The sequence below is a fragment of the Pelodiscus sinensis genome, chromosome 2 (genome assembly GCF_052426305.1).
Source record: "Pelodiscus sinensis isolate ZL-2025 chromosome 2, ASM5242630v1, whole genome shotgun sequence".
Lineage (NCBI taxonomy): Eukaryota > Metazoa > Chordata > Testudines > Trionychidae > Pelodiscus > Pelodiscus sinensis.
The window spans coordinates 52,569,855-52,590,880 of NC_143053.1; positions in this window are offsets into that span (position 1 = coordinate 52,569,855).

Consider the following 21,026-nt stretch of genomic DNA (forward strand, 5'->3'; position numbering starts at 1 on the left):
CCCATCAACTGTGATAATGCCCATCAACTTTCAAGTAGGAATAAGGGATCTTCCGGAAAAGGGCTTATTTTCTGGAGAATCGCGTCTACACTGGCGCTTTTCTCCGGCAAAAACCCCGAGCCGGAAAAAAGCGGCAGCCATGTAAATGCAAATGCCGCGGGGAATATTTAAATCACCCGCGGATTTGCCATTCCGAAGTGTCTCATTAGCATCCCTTTTCCGGAAAGGGATGCCAATGTAGACACAGCCATGTAGTTTTAAGAACTATTGCATTAATCAGAATTACCACAGTTGATGGGCATCATACCAGGTGTGACGGGGCGGAGGCATCCCGCACTCCAGTCCCACCGACGGCCGCTTATCTGGCAGCCCTCGTGCGAGGGGGCGGAGTAGCGGCGCCGGGCGCACCGCGTGACGCAGGCCGAGTGACACAGGGGCTGGCCTACCGGCTATGTGGCAGCTGTTCCCGGGCGGCTGCCCCGGCCGAACGCCCACGCACCGCTGGCCGGCTGGGCGCCGACGCGGGGAGGAGCAATGCTGGACCAGAATCAGGGCCACACCGGAAGGGGCGGGTTCCCACGGTCCGGGAGTCTGCGCTGGAATTTAAACTCCCGGAGATGCCGCAGAGAGGGGAGGGACGAGGAAGTGGCCTCTCGCCGAGGCCCAACAGCGGATGGAACCCAAGGCAAAGAGGTGAGCCTGGAGGCAAGGGGATCTGACTGCGGAGAGAGGAAATAGCCCAGGGCAGGCAAAGGGAGCCTGTGGGCTGGCGAGTTACGGCGGATCACCCCGCCAGCCGGACCGGACAGCAGATGAGTCCGTGTCCTTAGGGTCCTGGGCTGGGGTCCGTGAGAGGGGGCGGGCCCGGACCCCCCTCTCCCTGCGGTCGGCGAGGGACGTGTTTACACCAGGCATCACATAGTAATTTGGGACAGTTCTCCAGAGCACTACTTCTGGAAATTATGGAAATATGTGTTTTGTCCTGTAGATAAGTGATGGGATCAGTATCTGGCTTTTCAGTGTGCCAGTGGGTAAAATACTTTCAGCCTCTCCCACATGTCCAGAACCAGAATGTCTGACTTTTTATCAAAGTGCTCAAGAAGAACTAATAAGTTGAGTGAACACTTTTGCTTATCAACAAGCAAAACAACAATTTTTGATCTTCTACCTTCCATAGTTTGGTTCTTTAGTCATTTTGTAGAGACTTCTGGTAACAATTAATACTACCATAAAAAGAAAATAACAGGGAAAAACATGCACACAAATTGAAAACAGATATCTGAATGTTGTTGTCCCACAAATTTAGATCAACTGCATGTCAGCCTGGAAACTTGTAACTCACATTCATGAGTGATGTTATAAAACAAAGTGTGGTGGAGAAATGACAGTGGAGCCTGTTTGTACTTTCTGGAATTAATATATATGTGCAGATAATTAAAAGAACAATAAAAATTCACAGGATGAACATATACAGGGTAGGTTTAAACATCATCCAAACACGTCATGTGGTGTGGGCCTTTGGGAAATAAAGCCTTACAGAATACTGGCAGACGGTACTGCTATGGGGTACTAGAAATCAGCAGTTTCATTGCTTGAAAATAAATCCTTTTAGTTAATCTGGCTGTGTGGGTGGAATTACACACACCACTCCCATTATTGTTAGACTGGAGAGCAGGACTAATTCTCATGAACTTTGCTGAAAATTGAAGTTGGAATCTCTCCTATACAATGCTTTATTTATTAGCTCTTGTCTGCATGATGTGGCAATGCACACTATGCCTGTTTTCTAATGCACAGCACTGTGTTGCGCAGTAACCGACTCACATAGAATCCTCTGGTGCGTTCTCTGGTGCGTTTGAAAATAATAACAGGAAATGTAATGTGTGGTAGCATGGTGCATAGGCCAGTTAGCACACAATATATTGCTATGCTTTTGAAATCACACCACCACAGTCTGTACTATCATGCTATGTAGACATGCCCTTAGAAATGCTCGCTATCATCCTATCATCATATCATGAAATCCTATCAGCATATCATCAGACGTAGCGGGCACTGGATTGAGGGGTAGCTCTTTCCTGATAAGTACCTACAGCTCTTACAGACAGGACAGAAAATTAGACATGCGCATCAGGAGGAGAATACCACATTGTGAATTCTTTCAGCACACAGTGTTGTAAAGGAATACTTTGTGACCAAATATGAACAGCTGGCACAGTGAAGAGTCCCCCACAGACAGTCACGGTTATTTAATGGGAAAGCGGCAGCACTGTAAGCCTTGCCTTCACCATCTGGCTCATTCTGGAATATGGAATATATATCACAATTACATGAGTAAATGAAAAGATATGCAAGTAACTTACATGCATGAGTTTCTCTACTCCATACAATGAAACAGCCATCTGGGAATCAGTACATCTCTCATTTCTATCACAAATCAAAGCAAACAGCAATTCTCTGCATAAAGTGTACTTTGTAGTGAACTGGCCTTCGTTATCAAAGAGTTAATTGCTTCAGATGTATGTTTTTGTTCCCATTTTTTACAAGTTCTTTTTCTCTATGGATAGAAAACAAACGTATGTGGAAGTACATGGATAGCATTCTTATTAAAAATGTATTTGGAATGGAGGGTAATTTTTAAAAAAAGCAAGCATATTGGCCCAGACAATCTCTGCACAGTCCAAGTTCAGAGGGGTCCTTGGGAGGCAGGGAGAGCACATTTTCTTTCTATCCATCCCAGGCAGTATTACCTTTTCCATGGATTATTCCCAAGGAGCCGTACTGGTATTTTAAGGAACTGGTAACATGTCTCTTATGGACTATGCTCACCCAGGGATTTGGGAGGGGAGGGGGTACCAGGAGCCAGAACAGCTGCAGAGGTACAGGCCCCTGACTTGCCATGATCCGAAGAGATACACCATATCTGAAGGCAGACCCCTTAGTCTTTTCTGTGAGAAGAGTGCAAACACCAGCAATGGAATGAACCTGATGGAATTTTTGTGGAGTGTTGCTCGGATGGAGCCCCCTTCTGTGAGGGGGAGGGGATTCATGGGAAGGGATGATCCCAGTTACTGGTTTTGTGGTATACTCTCTGTGGCTCCGCTTTGCATTGGTCTGTGTTTCAGAGGAGACATCTGGGGGCACTGAATGTGTTTAATAGACAAGGCGCAGTAGTTTTACAGCAGAAGTAGCTGTGGAACAATGGGTTACTGTACTTTCCTTTCGTATATGTCACTTTTAACATTTCTGGAAAGAAAGAGCTGTCTCCTTTAAGTGAAAAGCAAAAATACCAGATTTTTACTCATTTTGTCTGATGTCCAAGCTTCATTAATCTCCTCAACTATAAGAGTTGACTAATTCCATAGGCTCTTAGCCAAGCTCATGAAAAATAAAATTAAAGAAAAAACACTGATGGTTGCACAGGGCCTTTCTGTCCCCACTCCTTTAAGATCCTCTTCTTAACAAAACCAGTTAGACAGTTTATGCAATGACATCTAAAAAAAACCCCACACCTTTTCATGCCCTCCAAACAACCTGGCAATCTGAATTCCTCTTTCATAAATTAAAACTGGCTCTCTAGCAGCTGCATACTGCTGGGTAACCTTGTGTGCATTTGCCCAGTAGCCTATGGCTGTGCAGGAGCACTTCTCTAAGATGAACACACATGGATGTGCAGAGGATATGTATGTGAGACCTTATTGTCTACCTGTAACTAGTGTGTGGGTGTAGGACACTTCTGGAGAGTTACTGCAGACTGACTATATGCTGGTGGCAAAAGCAAATCTGAAGTTTCCACATCTATAATACAGCCTCAATGAGATCAGGTGCGGGATATACCTCTGTGATACTCAGAACCCCAGCACCCACTGAAATCAATGGCAAAACTGCCATGAATCTCAGTAGTTCAGCATAAGACCTTAAACTACCAGTTTGTCAATGGGAGTTGATGATCCTCAGCTCCTACAGGGATAGAGCCCTTAGCAAGCTGCAGAGGCAGACAAAAGTCAAGAACCAGAACTCTACTGAACCCCTGTTGTGTGAATTCTCTTCATGAGCGTCAGAGAGAAAATCTGCTTCAAATATGTTTTCTCCCCTTCTGTTGTTTGGAAAAAAAAATCAGGGTCAAAGAAAGGGCACTGTAAATTCTCAGTATCTGATGATGTGGAGCTGATGTATATCCACTAAATGCTAAGATAATTAAGCTATGACATCATCCTTCAAGCATTATGGGTGCTGTATTTTGTATTGTAAATCCTTATCAAGGTTATGGTGTTCTGCTAAGGATTTAGATTTTTTTCTCTTTGCATCACATATATGTGAGTTTTAAAAAATACAAAAATGTGCATCGCTACCTAATAATTGTTTATGGACTTCATTTGTTGTTCCATTAATATTTATAAATGCATTTATTATTGCAATATGACATTACAAGATGTGAGACTGAAAAATACTGCAATTAGTGTGTGTGTGTGTGTGTACATTTTGTCTAAAAATGAGTTTTATGCTCTGTAATTGTATTGTTTAATAAGGTCTCCATCCTGCTTTTCATTCAATTCAGTGGGAGATTTGCAATTTTCTTCAGTAGAACAATGGCCTCATTTTTTTGTTAGCTTTTCCATTCTAGTTACCTTTTAGATTCAATAAAAGTTCAGTTAAATTCAGAATGGTGATGAATACGTACCCACCCAATGGACTATCTATTTTGGTCTATTTCATAGCCATTGGATTTTAAAAATAGTAACTTCCATTATTTCAGCTAAACATCTGAAATTTAACAGTGCTATAATTGAGGAGTCCTGACTGAAAAAGGAATGGGGGAGTGAGTGTGGTAAGGTTATTGTTACTGTGTGTGGTTTCAGTACTGTTACCCTTTCTTCTGTACTGCTGCTGAGGATGGGAGTGATGCCTTCAGATCTGAACAGCTGCTGAGGGGGCAGCTGCTGGCTGGAAGACCAGTTCTGAATGCAGAGCCTCCACCAGCGGCAGTGCGAAGTAAAGATGGCTTAGCAGGGTATTGCCTCTCTTCTATGCTGCTGCCTGAAGAGCTTGGCCTTTAGTTGCAGCTGCCACTTTCTGGCGACCCAGCTCTGAAGGCAGCAGTGGAGAAGTAAAGGTGGTAACACCATGGTCCACCAGCCTAAAATAACCTTGTGACCCTCCTGCAACTTCCTTTTGGATCAGGATCTTCAGTTTGAGAGCGACTAGTCTCCCTGTGAAATCTGTATAATAGGGTAAAAGCACACAAAAGACCAGATTTTACGATCTGTGACACATTTTTCATAGCCATGAATTCGATGGGGCCTCAGTGATGAAGGGAAGGAGGATAATGGATCATTTTCTGGGGCCCATGTGCAAATCCTCACAGGAATCATTCACTTTAAATCACTGCCTGGGGAATGGTTTGCAAGACTCAGCTCAGTTACCATAGTAAAAGAGCCTGGTTCAGAGTTCACTGAGCTCGCATATGGTATATCTCAGGAGACAGAGAGGGGGCTCTAAACCACCTTGCCACGGTACAATCCAAACCTAGAGTTGCCATAGAAATGTAGCCGTGTTAGTCTGGGTAGCTGAAGCAAAATGCAGGACAATGTAGCACTTTAAAGACTAACAATATGGTTTATTAGATGATGAGCTTTCGTGGGCCAGACTATTTTCTTCCACTATTTGATCTGAGGAAGTGGGTCTGGCCCACGAAAGCTCATCATCTAATAAACCATCTTGTTAGTCTTTAAAGTGCTACATAGTCCTGCATTTTGCTAGAGTTGCCAGGCACTGACATGGCCCTGAGTGCAATCACAGAGATAAAAGGGGCTGGAATGGTCCTTTAGGGCATAGTACTCCGGCCATGGCCCCCAACAAGCCTCCCAGCATGCCCGAGTGGGGGATGGGAAGTATAAAGGTAGCATGGGCCATGTTTGTGCCACTTGAGGAACTACCATTAGACAGAATCAACAGCTGCCTACCCGAGGCAGTTCTCAGTGTCCTCTAGGGGCTAAGTATCAGGCCCAAGATCTTTTGTCTTTGAAGGAGTTATTGTGTATTTACAGCCAGTTTCCTGAGAGTAAAATTTGGCCAAAATCATTTGGGCTTCATTTATCTCAGCTTGTGAAAGCAGGGAAAATTGCACCCCTCCTGCATTCTGGATGCCATTGCATCTGGGGGAGGTTGCAGGTGATGTTTGCATTGCTCTCCCAGGGACTCTTCTCAGGACAGATAGCTTTAATTTATGGATAGGAGGCTCACTAGCACTGAGCGCCTCCAGCATGCACTGAGCTAGCTCCCCACCACTACGACCGCCAGCATGCGAGCAGAATTTGAATCTAGCCCACTGTGGTATGAACAGAATAATCACCTAGGGAGCAGCTGTGTAACAGAAGAGGCATGTTTAGCGCCTGGTGCAACAGGCATTAAAAAGGAGGGCAACAAAAATTTTCCATCCCTAAAAGCCTATTCAAGCAACATTAGCAATGAATAATTGAAGGGGTTAGGAAGCCTGCACTGTAGGACTTTTTCAAAAGTTAATCTTTCATAAAGTCTGTTCTACTTCTATTAGACTCTACTCTTTGTCTTGCCAAAGGACAAACATAGTGTGAATTCACATCATGCTTCCACATGTGGTTTACGTATTTAACATGTGGAGGCTGAGTGGTTCTGGTGACCTTAGTGTGCAGATCACACGTTTTTCACATATGCTTTGTGTGATTCGCATCTGTTTGAAACATTGTTTCTGACAGCAGAAATCATTATAGTTTTATAGCAAGCTCTAATAATTTAATTCAAGAAGCAGAACTTGCAAAGACTCGGGGTGTTTTCAATTTTGGTTTATGGTTCGTGTTGAGTGCTATCCATTATAATTGCATACCAGGAGAAAGATTCACAGCTCAGGCCACAAGTCTCAATAGCAAAAAAAAAAAAAAAAATCTTTTGGGAGTGGAGAAAGAGGGGGTGATGCAGCCACCCAAACCACATACAAGTGTCTTGTGCTGGCATAGAGCTGTGGGTAAGACAAGGCAGGAAGTGAGAGGAGATTGGGCACCCAGAAGACAAGATGATGATTGAGCTCATCTCCAAGGACAGTATCTTCCCCGGGCTTTGAATTTGCTCTGTCCTGGTGGTGAATCCCAGCTATGCAGTACCTATTGCTGAAGACACAGATTGCACACATACCCTGCACCCAAATAGCTTGTGTCAGATTCACTTCTCTTAGTCTACGCAGCTCATTTGTAACTTCAGTGAAGGAAGCGCTTAAACTCATAGGCTATGCACTAAAGCAAGATGAGTCATGCACCGTATGTTCCAACTGCAATATAACTGCAATTCAAACAGTGCCAATTTTTGGTGGTTTGTTTATTAGGGGCCAAAGTATGACATGTGCTCTGCTGGTGCACAAGTGTGGGACGGGCGCACAGTGCCAGAAGCACTTCCAGCTTGTGTCCACATAATGCAGCAAAGCTCAATTGCCAACCCTACAGGACTACACCTTCCCTATGCCCCCTGCGGCTCAACTCATAACACAGGGGATAAAGAAGCGGTAGGCCCATGGTTTCCAGTCAGGGAGGGCATGCTCTATGGGCTGTAGCAGTGGGCATGCTCTACTTGTATATCAAGAGATTGGGAAGGAATTCCTGCCTGGGTGGGTCTGTGCTTCAATGTCCAACTGATCCTTGCATTTATTATCTGTCCATTTTAGAACACTTCTCTGAGCTGTGAAATTATTAATGAACAGCCGTTAAGTATTTATATCCCCATTTGCAGGCAGGGCAAATGAGACACAGAGGGGTGAAGTGATTTGCCTCAGGCTATACAGTGAGCCAGCAGCTGAGCCAGGAGCAGAAGTCATATCGTTGGCAGGGCATGGGAAGGCATGCTGACCATTCTTCTAGCAATGTGTTCTGTACATGTCCTTTACTGACGTCCATTCCTTTAACTCACTGTGCCCTGGTAGCTTGTTTTGGTTTTTTTTAACGATGTATTTTGTATCAGCTGTTCCTTTGAGTGAGTGCCCCTCCCCCTTAGAGTTACACACACATGTTTGAATTGTTCTTAATGAGACAAATCCATCCGAACCCCTGGGCGTAGAAGGCCCTAAATGAAACTGAACAACCATGGCTCCACAATGCAGAGAGTCAGGCAGGGATGAGGTCATGCAGGGGATGCCATGTGCCCTTTTCACCATGGACAATGCACTGTGTCATCTTTCTTCACAGCAACATAGAGCGGTGGCCTTGGAGAGGTAGATGGGCATAGCCAGTGGCTTCATGATTCCAAGAACCAATAGACCATAACACACCTTCCCCGCCTCTCATTGTCTGAGGCCACAGCTATAAGATCCCTGCAGTAGCTGTTTCACAGTGCTCTGGTGGATTTGCAGGCATTTGAGGGAAGGACTCTGCACTCCTGACTTCAATACACATCTCATGCACATAGCCTGTTTACTTAAGCTTTGCACAGGCATCTAGGATTTGGCTCAAAAAGAACAGTCCTAAGCCAGAGACACAGCCCCTGAAAACAAAACAATAAGTCTGAATAGCTGTGATTGTCTAGTCTCCTCTCCTTGATATATACATGTAAAGCTCATTAATGCTAACGATAGTCTAGAAACAAATGAGCCATGTTGCACGGCAGCTACTTTATCCCATAGGCAGAGCAGGAATGTGGCACCACTCACCGAACAAGTTACCTAACGCAGAGTTGGCCTGATGTTAAAAGAGATTTGGAGCTGTAGGCAGTTAAATACATAGCCTGCCCCTTAGGACTGCCACCGTAAATAAGCATTTTAAAAAGAATCCCAGCCTTTAATGAAGAACAGAGGGAATTTTCGATTGTTAATCAGAAACAGCTCTGGAAGTCAGGGATAGTGGAGAGGTATGCATATTTTGATTTGGTGCACAGAAAATGCATTGTTTCTGAGCTATTCCTGTAAGTGGGTTCACTGTACTGTAAAAAGTTTAGTGGATCCTGTGGTGTTGGTGATTCTGTGGATATTAAAAGGAATTAGAGACAGTCTTCTAAAGTAGGCAAAGGCACCGTGGTGAGAAATGATTACCCACTTAAAAAGTAACCCTTTACAATTAAAAAAATAATTGAAAGAATGAGAGACTAGATACACATAAAGAGATTAGGGGTGAGGGAAGGGAAAAGATTATTTAAAACTTATAACTCTTATAATCATTCCAGGCACATTGTGAGACTGCGTGTGCTGAAGAAGAATAAGAATAAGAATATACTTATCTCATCATCTGCAAATTACAGGAAGGAGCACATTAATGAGAGTTAAGGATATAACCCAGTTAATGAGTCATCAGGATTGTCAGGAGTAAGTGAAATTCCATGCTCATGTGGTAAAACGTACTTAGGTCAGACCAGAAAAACATTGCCAGTCAGAGAAGATATAAATACAAGATATGATAATAGTGAAAATGGTAATCAGTGAGGCCCCATCTTTGGAAATGCCTAAAATTCCATCAAATTTTAAATAAAATAACTTTAATTCTTCACGATAAGATGTGTGCAAAGGTACAACTGCTAGGAATAAGAAATAGTCTTTGAATTATAAAAAATCTGTTTTGTGTGGAACTGAGACATGTAAATCAATGTGCTCTGATATCTTTCAAGATTAGGTCTCTATCCCAAAGAATCTGACAGATTGACCTTGTGCCTCTGTGCGTGCCATTCTGTCAGCCTGTCATGCTGCCGTAACCTTGGGCACAGTAACTACCCCTTCTTTGGCTTCACAAAGTTTTTAGGGCATGAAGTAAAGTCTGCAGGCCCAAGCTTCAATTACAAAACAAGGCATAAAGCTATTGACACTACCTCTGTCATTCCGCCTTAAGTCTTCTGTTTAAGCCCCGGCCAGTGGCATCCACAATGTGGTTGGCAAATGGCTGCCCAGGGAAGATTTTATTTCAATTTATATTAGTCATAGGGAAGGCTTTATTCTACCATTCATGATTCCCCTATGCTTCTCCGATTTCACTTACTGCATGATGTCTGGCAAAATTCAACCCTGGCACAATTCCATGGAAGACAAAGGAAAAAATAATTACATGCCACCAAATTACTTCTTTAAATGTCTCAACAATGTTGAGACATGATGAATGTACCTAAGTGTCAGCCACAGCCCAAGTGATTGTCTTTTGATTGGCCTTCTTAATCCATATCTTATTTCATATTGTTTCTCTGGGGAAATAGTCCTGTTTCCCACTTTGTTTTTTTAACCCACCTGTCTCTTCTAGCCCAGTTCTAGAATCAAGCCTTTTGAATTTCTCCTTCTTTCAATGAACAATTAATTGTATGACATAGAAAAGAGGGGTGTAACTGTCACAAAAAGCATTTCAAACCCTGGAAGAAGAGCTCAATTTATGTGCCATATGTTACCGTCATATTGTTAATTTGACCGACTATTGGAAGGGACTCTTGACAACATAAATCCCATGTGATAGGACAGCTGTTATGTTAACTAGTATGTTTTTGTAATGGCATACAATGTGGTTGTATAGTCCCAATTGTAAATTCATTAGTTCAAGTTAAGGCTGCCAAGATACCTGGTTGTTATGCCAGTGTTTTAATTTGTCTGTGTGTCTGTTTTTTTCCTACCTAAAAAGGATACTCACCTGTTGCTAAATCATTGATTTTTTTTTTTTTTTTGGACTGAACTCTTCTCTGATTATTGATGAACTAGATAAACTGAGCATGTGGTTCCACCTGACTTTGTCCTTTGGGATTCTGCTTGAAGCATTGGTTGCCTTCACCAAAAAAACCATATTTTGACTGGTGCCAATCTTTGTTTATTACTACTGACTATGTCTGGTTCCCAAGCAACAAACACAACGAACAAAATCTTGTAAAGGCCCAGGTCAACAGATGAAAGAACAAAATTCAGTTATTTGGGATTATATTGCCTATTGAAAATCAGGGTTAGAAAGACTCATCAGGTCTACGCTAATAATATTTTGAATACTTTACATATAATACTCTGGATACAGATTAACCTCAATTTCTCATTGTTTATTATCTTTTCACTTGAGAATAACAAGCACTTTGGTAAATGGATTGCAAGGTTGTTTAGTTTTACTGTTGTAGCTTCTTTAATACTGTAGTTGTTTTAGCCGTTCCCATTTTCTGTTAGTACGTGTAAACATGACTCATGGCTGCAAAGGGCTTAAATGGTTGACATTTAACAAAGTTCTCCTTCCACTTTTTTGTCTTTAATTGGCATATTTAAAAACACTACAGCACTACAAACAAAATGTAAAATGTCAGGTTTTGGACAATCTTGGACATTCAGGTTCTAAAATATAAATTGGGGTCATCTAGGAGATTAATGTAACCATAAACTTGTAGTTATAATAATTAATAATCCAGTCTTGCAGACATGTTTTACTGGATATAGTTCTTACTCTTGTGACTGATTCCCAGTGAACTCAATGACACTGTACACAGCAGCGAGTAGTCCGGTAAACACCTCGGGGGATGTCTACACTAGGAAATTATTTTGAAAAAACTGCGTTTAAAATAATAACTCCTGAAATAACAAAATCAAAATAGCACATGCCCACTATGGCGTAGCCTCAAAATTAGTCCAAGACAGGGTCTGTTATTATGGATGCACTACCTTGACTTAAAGCCCCATGAAGCATTGGGGAATAATTACTTCAAATTATTCTGGGGAGTAGTTATTTTGAAATAGCCGCAGTGGAGTGTCCACAATATCACTATTTCAAAATAATTATTTCGAAATAAGCTTCTTCCCCAAGGAAAGAAGGAGTATAAATTTTAAAATAACCAGCCCATTATTTCAAAACAACAGGCTTGGTCATGTGGATGCTCTGCTTATTATTTCAAAATAAGAGGGGATTATTTCAAAATAGCTCCCTAGTGTAGACCAGGGCTTCAGGACTAACCAAAATATACAGAATCGTGAGCTTTTATGGGTAAAACCTACTTCAACAGATGAGTTGGAGTGGAAATAACAGAAACTTATTTCCACTTCAATTCATCTGACAAAGTGGGTTTTACACACAAAAGCTCATGATTCTATATGTTTTGGTTAGTCTCTAAGGGGTCACAGGGACTACACATTGTTTTTAAAGTTACAGACTAACGTGGCTACCCCTCGGAGAATTTTTAACTGTACACAGCAACAAGTGTCAATCATATAATCCTTTGTAGGTCTTTTTCTAGAAGCTGGACCACAGAAAGACATTTTCTTCTGTTACTGCCAGCCTCCAGCTTCTGTTAGAGGCTAGAGTTTCTGAATACATGGGTGTCGTGGGCCCTTCTTGACCACCCAACAAAAATGTCTGTAAACTGTCTGCGGTGGTCAACCACGGCCTGCAGGACCATTGAAAAATAGCCCTTGAGGTTAATGTACAGAAGCTGAGAAACAGCTGTCTGGGTGGTCCCTTTAAGCACACTTCTCAGAGGGTATGTCTACACTACCCTCCTAGTTCGAACTAGAAGGGTAATGTAGGCATACCGCACTTGCAAATGAAGCCCGGGATTTGAATTTCCCAGGCTTCATTTGCATAAGCGGGGAGCCGCCATTTTTAAAACCCCGCTGGTTAGAACCCCGTGCAGCGTGGCTACACGGGGCTCGAACTAGGTAGTTCGAACTAGGATTCCTATTCCTAACTACCGGTACACCTTGTTCCACGAGGTAGTTCGAACTAGGTGTACCGGTAGTTCGGAGTAGGAATCCTAGTTCGAACTACCTAGTTCAAGCCCTGTGTAGCCACGCTGCAAGGGGTTCGAACCAGCGGGGTTTTAAAAATGGCGGCTCCCCACTTATGCAAATGAAACCCGGGAAATTAAAATCCCGGGCTTCATTTGCAAGTGCGGTATGCCTACATTACCCCGCTAGTTCGAACTAGCGGGGTAGTGTAGACATACCCAGATAGCCTTAGGCAACAGCACCTGGAAGCAACTGCTGACCTAATGCCCTGCCTGAACTGGATCTGGGAGTCCCTAAATGCCAGATAGCATCCAATCAGTGTGGATGCTCTCTTTCAAAATAGCACATCACTATTTTGTTGCGCTTTTTGTGTATGGATACGCTATTTTGAAATAAGCTTTTCCAGAAGATTTCTTCCAGAAAAGCTTACTCCAGAAGAAGCTTGCCATCTAGATGCAGCCTAGGTCACTTGGTACAAAACTGATAATTTACAGGTTCTTGGTGTACCATTAACCAGCACACCTTTAAAGCCATTTTCCTCCTTTCTCCATCATAGTAACATGGGTATTGCTATGCTGCATTCCACACATAGTCCATCTAATTCACTTGTCTCTGCTATCAGCCAATACCATATGTTTCAGAGAATTTGCAGCCATGTCCCCTTGATCTGGTAAAGTGGCTTATAGAGAATAAAAGTTTTTAATATACCTTCTATATATCATTCATTATTTTATATGCCTTTGCCATGTCTATTCTTATTTGTTTTCTTGGTATACAACCCTGGTCTTTGCAATCTCTTTTCATCTAAGAGTTTTAGTGAAGCACGAAGATTTTAAATTCAGAAGGGAAGCAGGAAATTGGTATACAAAACATAAAACATAAAATGAATGCTATGTACATGACATCTATTTGATCAGAAAACAGGTGAGCCTAGAGAAATATTTACATAGTATTTATAATTCAGTAATTGAAAACATACTATTTTATATAACAAGCTTTTTAACATTTCAGTGTATAGTAAATGTGAATGCAGAAGTGTATTTAGAACTTTACAATTGACTTAATTTCTTCATAATTGCTGCATATTTGTATAGACAAAGATAGTGGAAGAGCTTGTAGTGAATACAAAGCAGTAACATGGTGGATTTTACTGATGTCGTTAGCTAGGAGAACATATTTATTCAAACATCAAATTATTATTCCCTATTATTGAGTTTAGTTATTACTAATAAAAAGGTATGAAGAGCTTAAAAGGAAAGCAATTAAGATTTTCTAATCTAACATTAATATTTATTTTATTTGTTCTTACCATTCAAAATTTTATGTTCACTTATGTCAAAATGGGTTTATTTCATGCCTCAACTAGCATTGATACATCACCAATCTGTGTCCACTGATGTCAGTGGAAGGAAAAGACAAGTTTTTATCTATGACCCTTTACAGAGAAATAAACAAGCACTTATATAATATAAACAGCTTATCAGCATCTTTCACTTTCATCTAACATGACAGTTCTGTTTTAAATTCTCTGATATACCCCATGGTCCAGCAGGTAAAACACCAAGAAAATTAAGACTAGAGATGGAATGTTCGAGGAAAACTTTCCAAATCATTGCACTCAGACTCAGGCTATGTCTACACTGCAATGAGCTATCAGAAAAAAGTATGTAAATTACATTCTGCAATTTGCATACCTTTTTCCGATAGTTTTTTTGAAAGAGGCTTTTACAAACTTTGACCATCTACACTGGGCCAAATTTCGGAAAAGCCTCCTCTTTCGGAACAGCCCTTCTTCCTCATGAGAGGAGGAAGACAAGGCTTCTGAAAGAGTGCATCTGCTCTTTTGCAAAAAAAAAAAAAAAAAAAAAAGCTGAAGAGCAGACACGTTCCCTGGACATGGTGGAGTTTTTCTGGGATACCTCTGGTATCCCAGAAAACCCCCGGTGTGTAGACATGACCTCTGAGATATAGTCGTATCACTTGGCTCTCTGAATGTTGTTGATATGTTCTGAAAGAACAGAAAATATGAGTGGACTATAATCTTATTTGCCATATCTGTTTCTACATTGAAACAGGAAAGTCCTGGTTAACAGCCTGCTAATACAGGGCTGAAGACTTAAGGCCTGGTTCCGACCTGACTGAAGACAATGGTAACATTCCCATTAACTTCAAAAGCATCAAGATAAAGGGCAGTATCAATGAGGGCTGAAAATCTGCTTCTGAAAAAAGACCATCATTTTGCACCATCATCCAAAGATGCTGGGAAAAAAAATCTTCCTTTTGATTGTTTAATTTTTTGCAAGCTTTAGTGAAAAGCCTTAATCCAAATTTAAGAAATTTACTCATGTGCATAAATGTTTGCAGGTCTGTCCCAGTGTACAATGCTGAGCACACAGACTCCATAAATAGCAATGAAAGAATAACCTTATGATGTCCTCTACTTCATTCCTTTACCATACCATCAAGTTCATGAGACAGCTCTGTGGCTGACAGCTCTGTCAGTTCATGTCTGACAGCTCTGGCTGCCCGTGGTGGATGGAAGGTCTGAGGTACTCCCACCACCTGAAACAGCTCAGAGCTGTGATGAGCCCTACCACACATGGTGGCTTGGAGTTCCATGCCCCCGGCCACCAATGGGGCTGAACCAGAAAAATGTCATGCAGGTTTATGGAGGTCATGAAATCCATTACTTCTGTGACCTCCATTACATAATTGTATCCTTCACTATCATCAGTAGGATCCTGGAATAAGATCCACATATTTGGAGAGGGGGAAGCCCTTCCCTGACCTCCCCTACCCCAGCCCCCAGCCTGGCACATTGGCCTGTCTTATTCTACCCAGTGATAATGTAGCAGGGAGTGTTTCAAGTGAAAAGGGGGCTACAGTGGCAAAGATCTCGGGAGACGTTCACGCAGTATCTACTAGCATTCTTCTTGTCTTTTCTCAGTGTTATTAGCCCTTTAATAAACGCCAGACTTACCACACAACAGTATTTTAAAATGAGGAAGACTGAGATGGATGAATACAAACCATGCTGAATACATTGTGCAGTGCACTCATGGCATTCCTTTATTCATTACAAAGTACACAGAGCCAGTTCTCTGAATAATTTGTATCTTTCTTGATTGTTATTAGTATTTTAAAACCTTTAAAATCAACTCTGTTCTATTGTTAGCTCTTTACATTTTGATCATTTGTTAATGTTTTCATTAGCTATGTTAATGGGGGCTCTGAGAAAGGATTTAAGTGTAAAACGTCACCATTAAGTGGAAGAATATTGTTTAATCAGAGTCTCTATTGAGCAAAATATTAAAATTCAAACACTTTGAGTTAACGGCTCTCTCTTCTTCCTTCATCAGGCTTCTTTCTGAAGCATAACTGGCCTAATATCTCTGAGCAGGTTGTAGCTTTGTTTCTTTCTTTCTTAAGTTTTGCAAGGCACTAACATGAATTACTTTCTAGCAGACATCAATAAACTGACTGTTCCCTTCACAAATGCTTTGTCTTTTGCTTCATTTATAAACAATTAATAGTGTGTGGCTGCACATGTCATGCTTTTAAAAAAAGACCATTTTTGATAGCATGTAATAAATAATACTTGAAACAAAACAGGGAGAAGATGAGAGAGATTGAAAAAGATATTCAGTTTGGAGACTTGACAAATAGAATTGGGCAAATACTGCAAAAAAGTATTAAAAAACATTTGCTCAAATTAAATGCACAAATTAGCTTTGACAGCATCTACAATCCCTTTTATTCACTTTTAGGAAAGTTTTATATAAGTGAAATATGTTCACAGAAAGAAAGCATATTAACGTCAGTAGTCACAGCAGAAATGTGTATGAAGCCATCTTGGAAAAGTTACCATGGGTCCAGATAACTTTGTTGGAGTTTCCTTCATCCTGCTTTAATGAAGGAAAAGTATGGTTGTTTGCCAGCATGGTAGAATTAGGATACACTTATTATTATTGTGGGGTATCCACAACTTTATTAATTATACTTTGCTTGCCCTGGGTCTTATGTATCAAGCATTTAGTTGGTTACAGTTTGGTATTCATAGTTTGTACCATGAACTAACCAATAACACAGGGAAGACCCTTATTGGTCTACTGCACACTCATTCAGTTGTGACACTTTTGCCCTCTCTTCTCCTACCCCACATAAGGGGGGCTGGAATGACAAAGACCACAAGGCTGTGAGGGGTAACCTCAGATTATAAAGATGGGGGAGTCACTTACCTCTAGAATCTGACCATATTTAGTCTTTATCCATACTGCATACCATCCAATGGGAGTGCCAGCCATTAGCATGAACACATGCATCATTTGGTACCCATCTCCTTCCTGACCCAATCCCTAATGTCAATGAATTAAATATTAGTCCCAGGGTCTGAACTATGATCTCCATCAACCTTAAAGAGTTCGGGCCATTGTATAAGGTATCATAATGTGCTATCACTGCCCTGCCACAACTCAAGCTTAACCTGGTTGCCTCATGGATCATATTCTGACAAAGCAGGCTAGCTCAGTGGCCCCTGCCCAATTTATCTTGTGAGTACATGTGATGAAATGGATGGAGGGTGAGGCCAAAATGGTGTAATCAGCTCCATATCCCTCTGCATTGTAATCCTCAAGGCTGTGTCTACACTGACCACTTATTCCGGAAAATAAGCCGCTTTTCCGGAATAACTTGCCAGCTGTCTATACTGGCCCCTTGAATTTCCGGAAAAGCACTGACGATCTACTGTAAAATCATCAGTGCTTTTCCAGAAAAACTATGCTGCTCCCATTCGGGCAAAAGTCCTTTTCCGAAAAACTGTTCCAGAAAAGGGCCAGTGTAGACAGCACAGATTTCTTTTCCGTAAAAAAGCCCCGATCGTGAAAATGATGATCGGGGCTTTTTTGCAGAAAAGCGCGTCTACATTGGCACGGACGCTTTTCCGGAAAAAGTGCTTTTCCGGAAAAGCATCCTGCCAATGTAGACGCGTTTTTTCCGGAAATACTTATAATGGAAAACTGTTCCATTTTAAGCATTTCTGGAAAAGGGTGCCAGTGCAGACGTAGCCTAAGGGTATGTCTACACTTGCTCCCTATCTCGAGATAGGGATGCAAATGTAGTGTACTGAAATTGCTAATGAAGCACGGGATTTAAATATCCCACATTTAATTAGCATAATCGCATCCGGCCAGCATTTTGAAATCGCATTATTCCTCATTGTATGAGGAATAACAATTATTTAGAGAGAAAGGTTTTCTCTCAAGAGTAATGCTGCTACATGGAGTGTTTTATTTCCCAATAAAGGAATTTAAAAATGGCGGCCGGACGTGATTATGCTAATTAAGCACGGGATATTTAAATACCGTGCTTCATTAGCAATTTCAGTACACTACATTTGCATCCCTATCTTGAGATAGGGAGCAAGTGTAGACATACCCTTAGAGTATGTCTACACTACAACACTATTTCAAAATAACTAATGCTATTAGGTAGATGCACCCTAAATGGAATTCCATGCAGTGCCAAAGATCATTTTCACCATAGGTGAATAATCAGGACATCAAGTTGCTTTGGCTCAGATATCAACAAGTACTGGGGCAGTCCATACCCCATATGCAATGCCTCCCAGGGCAAACAACTTCAGCCTTGCAGCTGAGCTGTGATCCACCTGCTGATGGGATCCACCTGCTTTAATCCAACATCAGTAAGCAGCATTAATGAACACAGGGGTCAATTCATGAACCCATTTGCCATATTATCAAAGGCATGGCTTCATCCTTAAATCTCAGTTGCAATCTCTTGTGGCCTCACCAATGTCATAAGACTCTGCCATGGGCATAGGCCAGAGCCTTAGTCCCACCGTAACATGGGTTAAAACTCTGTCATGTTGCAGTGTGGATGCAAGTCAAGCCACAGAGCTGAGCCCAAACATCTGCACAGCGCAATATAAATGTGCTAGCATGGCTGTGACACCAAGTTCAGAAATTGTAAACTCAGGTTTACAATGCAGTGTGGACACTCGGGCAGGGGCTTGGAAACACTGAGACAGCAAGCCTAGATCCCACAGACCTGGGCTTCATGTGGAGCATAGATGTACAGTTTAGTTCAAATAGGCAAGTGAGGGCACAGAGCAGCTGATAAGTTGGTCCCAACCCTCTGTGGAAGAAAACAAGCCTTCTCTCTGTGTTGTGTTTAAGCAACAAGTAGCCAGAGGCAGTTTTATTACGAGCTGCAGCAAGGGAAAAACTGGTTTGGACAGGGGGGGAGTCCCCCCCTCCCGAGGCAGATCTTCGAATACAAGCAATTATGAAGCAATTTATATACTGTCTATTAAATATAATAACAATAAAAATTAGTCTCCTTCCCATTACAAACACCAATGGCTAACAGTTATTTAGTTCCACCCAGATGCTCCTTATCTCAAAGTACCTGCCAGAGTCAGCATTCTATCCTTATCTCCGTATGGAGGCGAAAGGCAAAGGCAGCGTCTAATTACAGATCTCGCGTTGTCAGGCCACAGACTTAGCCTGACTCTTGCTCTCTTGTTAACAAGACCAAGATGGCTGCTCACAAATTCCCTTATTCCCTTTTCCTGCCTCCACACCTCTTTATCCAGGCAATAGCTAAACAGAGAACTGAAGAAAAAGGTTGAGGAGTAGTCCTCCCTGCCACATATCAGTTTTGACTTTTTCTCATTCCTCTGCTGTTCAGTTAAAGATCATCCCTCCACAAAAGGTAGTAAGAGGGTATTTGAAATGGTGGCATATCTGGACAGAAAAGGTAGTAATTTAGCCAGTATAGGCTATCCTTTTTGTTTTGTGTGTTCACCTCTAGACTGCAGATCTGATATAGATTGTGACCCATTTTGTGTATTGACCTGGAAATCACCTGTACTAGGCATGTGATAGAGAAGAGGTTTGGGGACATCATGTTATGTAGTGTCCTTGCATATATTAGTGCATTTCTAGACCATGATCATTAGTAACTTCACTATCTTGACATCTGTTGATTAAACTGATTTCTATGTTTTTTCCCATCGATCCACAGATGACATGAATACACTTGAAGGTTTTTATTTCTACATTGAACCTTTTCTGGATTTAATGTTGGACAGGAGCACCATGGCTGCTTTTACTTCAGTGTTTTGCATATTAGGAGTAAAGACTAATTTGGAGGGATCAGTCAAACCAACAGCTGGCTTATGGTGTCATAATGCAGCAGTGAAAATAAAGGTGGGGTTTCATTAGCAATGATATAAGGAGTAATAAATCATTGTTTGCTGACCACTGATTTAGCACTGAACAGCATTAATCTGAGGTCTGGGTTAATGGATGCAACTGTTGTATTCTGATGAGGGTTTGCTGTAGTTGTGTGGGCTGGAGTGATTATAGATTTGTGTAGATTTTCTTTCCAGATGAAGGTTGTTGTCTCTTCCTGTCAGTCTTTGGAAGGTGGAGGGATACTGGTGATGTGGCTGTGACTGACTGTGGTATATTAATGTGCCATATTTCAAGTAAACAGTGTAGCTGCACAACTCACTCTGCTGCTTGAGTTGAGAGGAAGGTAATGAGGGGCACCAATAGAGGGCTCTGGTTAATTTAGAGACTACTATCCTGCTAGCTGAACGATACTGATTTCCCTGAACAGCTGGAAACACTCTGATACTGGTAGGAGGAAATGACGCCTGAGAGGGATTCTTCACATTTTAAACCTGGCTCCCCCTGTTGGCAGAAACAGCAGATAGCTTAATATGTGCAAGGGGTATACGTGCCTTGTTTCAGCCCGTTCCATGTACTTTCCATTCTGGAGCTGAACCAAAATGGTTTAGGGGTTTTGTGCATTTGTAAGAAAGAGAATAACATCAAACACAGTGAAAGCAAATAAAACTGCCTCTCTGAGCTTTCATCTGCACACCCCATACAAAGTATATCTGGCAAACTATGAGCAGCCTCTAAGAATTTGGTATTTTTCCAGTATGTGTGAACTGCCCAGATATACGATTTTTTTTAAAGATGAAAATATGGCTTAAACATTTGAGGAGAAAAGTAAAATGATGTTTTATGTACAATGGCCATCTCAAGAATAACTTGTGTAAGGGCTTTAGGGATTGATCCTGTTAGGCATGGAATACTTCCTCTCAATTTGCTGAACACCCTCTACACCCATTGTATTTCGTGGAGCTTGGAGTAACCATAATCTCACAGAATCAGACCGAAGGAGTCATATAGAGTAGATTGTAAATCACTTATTCTGAACTCACGGGTCACTTGCTGCCATATCAGCACATGGCTGTGACCTATGTGGCATTCTTAGGGCATTCTCAGGGCTATACAGGCAATGTGTGTGTGTGTGTGTG